The 3098-nt window shown below is 34.2% G+C and overlaps 1 long non-coding RNA gene and 1 pseudogene across 1 annotated transcript; both read left to right on the top strand.

Moving 5' to 3' along the window:
* The first annotated feature begins 712 nt into the window (after positions 1 to 712).
* Positions 713 to 2055, top strand: LOC145038973 (carboxyl-terminal-processing peptidase 3, chloroplastic-like; annotated as a pseudogene).
* A 425-nt stretch (positions 2056 to 2480) lies between these two features.
* On the top strand, positions 2481 to 2897 carry LOC145038934 (uncharacterized). The gene is made up of 3 exons (XR_013679645.1): positions 2481 to 2563; positions 2639 to 2693; positions 2782 to 2897. It is a non-coding gene; the product is annotated as an uncharacterized LOC145038934 (long non-coding RNA).
* Positions 2898 to 3098: the final 201 nt, after the last annotated feature.

Genomic DNA, 3098 nt, shown 5'->3' with positions numbered 1-3098 from the left:
CTGTATCTCTAACAACAAAAGCATCTTCATGTCTAAAACCCTAAGTTACTAAACTATGATTTTAAACATTACCCCTAACTTTATAATATTTAGGCAATATAACAGCTATATCTTGAAGTAAAAACCAGATTTAATCTTGACCTAAAACCAATAATAACAACATATAACGTTTCTAGTTTTATCTTGACATAAAACTATCAATAACAATACCAAGTTTTATCTTGACATAAAACTAACAATAACAACATATAACATATCCAGTTTTATCTTTATATAAAACTATTAATAGCAACATAGTATATAACTTAACATTACTTCGGTATTATACTACACACAACATATATATGAAATCCTAAGTATAACTCAAGATCTACTTTAGTAAATTATCATGCTGATAAATTAATAATAGTTGTATGTATTCAAAATGTTATATTTCGAACCATCATATCTCGATTTATCATAACTATATACTATCCTATAGACATAATAATAACATATATACAATGACTAGCATGTGTTTTCCCCTAAAATATTAGAAAGTGGGGCCGTGAAACTCACCCTAGTAGCGTGATTTTATGATATCTAAGCAAAACGGTCAGCGTGCGATATCGTCGGGGCTTGGGATGCAAGAGGACTTCAGAAAATCAGAGAGGAGAAATGAGATTAAGTGTAAGAATGGTCGGGGTCGATTTTATGACACTCACATCCACTTAGAACAGCTGATGCCGCATACAACAAGATTAAAGGAATGCTTTCTACTCTTGAAGATCACTTCACTCGCATTATCAGTCCAAAGGTGCAAATTTTCCCATTACTTTTACAAAAATTGTCCCTGTGGTTTCTAAAAGAGTTTTCAGTTTTGGACTAAAATTCAGAAACAACAGGAACCATTTTTGTAACTTATTCTTACTCCTAGATTCGAAAAGGGGGAACTTACTTTATTTTCTTTTCGACAATGATTTGTATAGGGATACCAAAGTTTTAGAATTGGAAGTGATGGAAACGTACAAGGAGTTGGACTATTTGTGAATACTGAACCAGAAACCGGGCATCTGGTTTGTGATGCTGAGACTTGAACCTGAGACCTCAGTTATGGATTCTTATTTATTTTTTATTTTTAAAAATTTAAAATTTTTTGTTTCAGGTTTTATTGTCCTGTGTTGAGGGTAGCCCAGCTGCTAGAGCTGGAATACATGTAGGAGATGAGTTGATTGAAATAAATGGAGAAAGAGTTAAGGGGATTAGTGGTGAAGTTGCTGCACAAAAGCTTAGAGGTTATGTTGGGACAAGTGTTACAGTCAAAGTGCACAATGTAAGTTTCTTACATTTAAGTTTGGTAGGAAGGAATGGAATGGTTGATTCCTTTCCAAAGGGTTTTATAGAAATTTGTGCATGTTCATATTTCTGATCTACATGGAAAAAATTGGCCATTGACTCTAGTTTTAGAGAGGTGAAACTACCCCGGGAATTCATCAGACTTTCTCCTATATTAAGTGTCATCATTCCTCATAGAACACCAAATGGTCATGTATCCAAAACCGGATATGTAAAGCTATTAGCCTTCTCCCAGGTGCTTATTAATTCTCTAAATCTTAGTCTTACTTTATAACTTCATATCTTAAATTCATCTAACAACCAGCTTTTGTAAACAGAGTGTTGCTATAGATATGAAACACGCCATTCGTGAATTTGAAAATCAGGGTGTTGAATCTTACATTTTGGATCTCTGAAACAATCCAGTAAGTAGCCTAAAGTTGACTTTAGTAAACTTTTGTTTGACTATTTACTAGTATTTACATATATATGTTTATTTATAGGGTGGTTTGGTGAAGGCTGGACTTGATGTTGCTCAAATATGCCTGGATGGAGAGGAGACTCTAGTGAACACAATAGATAGAGATGGGAACATGCTTCCTGTTAACATGATCAATGGCCATGCTGTTACTCGTGATCCGCTAGTTGTTCTTGTAAGGTTTTTTTTTTTTTTTTTTTTGACATGAAAATCTATATATTCACCTTCTGTTACATCTTTTGCTAGTGCTGCCATGGCAGTGAGACAACGGCCACATCAGAAGAAGTATAAGCTGAGAACTGGCTGTGTTAATGTGTCCCATTTTCATAAACCTGGTAACAGGGTGCACACAAAGGCTACAACTCAAGAAACATGTGACAGTTGGCGAAAAAGGTGTTGTTTTATCCCCCCCCCCCCTTTTTTTTTTTGATATTTTACATTTGTATAAACCTAATATGGTTTTGATTTCTGAAATAAATTGATTTGTGTAGGGGAAACGAGGTTTATAAGAGTGGAGATTTATCAGAAGCTGAAGTATGTTATTCAAAGGGTATTAGTTCAATACGACATACAAAGACACCTAGCGTTTGTATACAGCCTCTTATTTTCTGTTATAGCAATCGTGCAACTATACACATGGCTCTTAGAAGAATGAGGGAAAATGTCTAAACGACTGTAGAATGGCTGTTGCATTAGATCCCAATTTCATGAAGGTCAATAAGCTCCTATTCAGAGAAACTACTTAATATGAAAGGAGAGGCTCTTCTCATGGTATGTGAATGTGATTCATAATCTTTGTTAGTTTAATAATTGAAATTGACTGATTTGCCCCTACTTATTACACAGCTGGGGAAGCATAAAGAGGTGGTTCAACTGTGTGAGCAAACCCTAGATACGTCGGGTACTCAAAATTCTACCAATTTTTTTAACTACTTTCCCTTTACTTTTGAGTTTTAACCTCTTAATATTATATGATATTTATAAATCAGGGAGGGGAACTTCAGTGGTGAAGATACTGTTAGGGTTACCACCATGAACAAGCATGGGAAGCATGATTTGGATATTCCAGTCATTGTCAACCCAAGAAATGATCCTCCATTTATTAATATCCTTGAGTTCATCATGTTGGAGAATGTGACAGAAGACGATATTCACTTTCCAGGTTATATTCACTTTCCAGGTATATTATAGTTTACAAGAAATAACAACGTACTTTTATGTATTTGCTTATTGTGAAAACATTTTACTTTTATTTCTTTGTGTTACAGTTTACAACACTGCACTTTTCATTTATGATCTTACAAGA

The sequence above is a fragment of the Lactuca saligna genome, chromosome 4 (genome assembly GCF_052625555.1).
Source record: "Lactuca saligna cultivar CGN05327 chromosome 4, ASM5262555v1, whole genome shotgun sequence".
NCBI lineage: Eukaryota > Viridiplantae > Streptophyta > Magnoliopsida > Asterales > Asteraceae > Lactuca > Lactuca saligna.
This window is presented reverse-complemented; position numbering and strand designations above follow the sequence as displayed.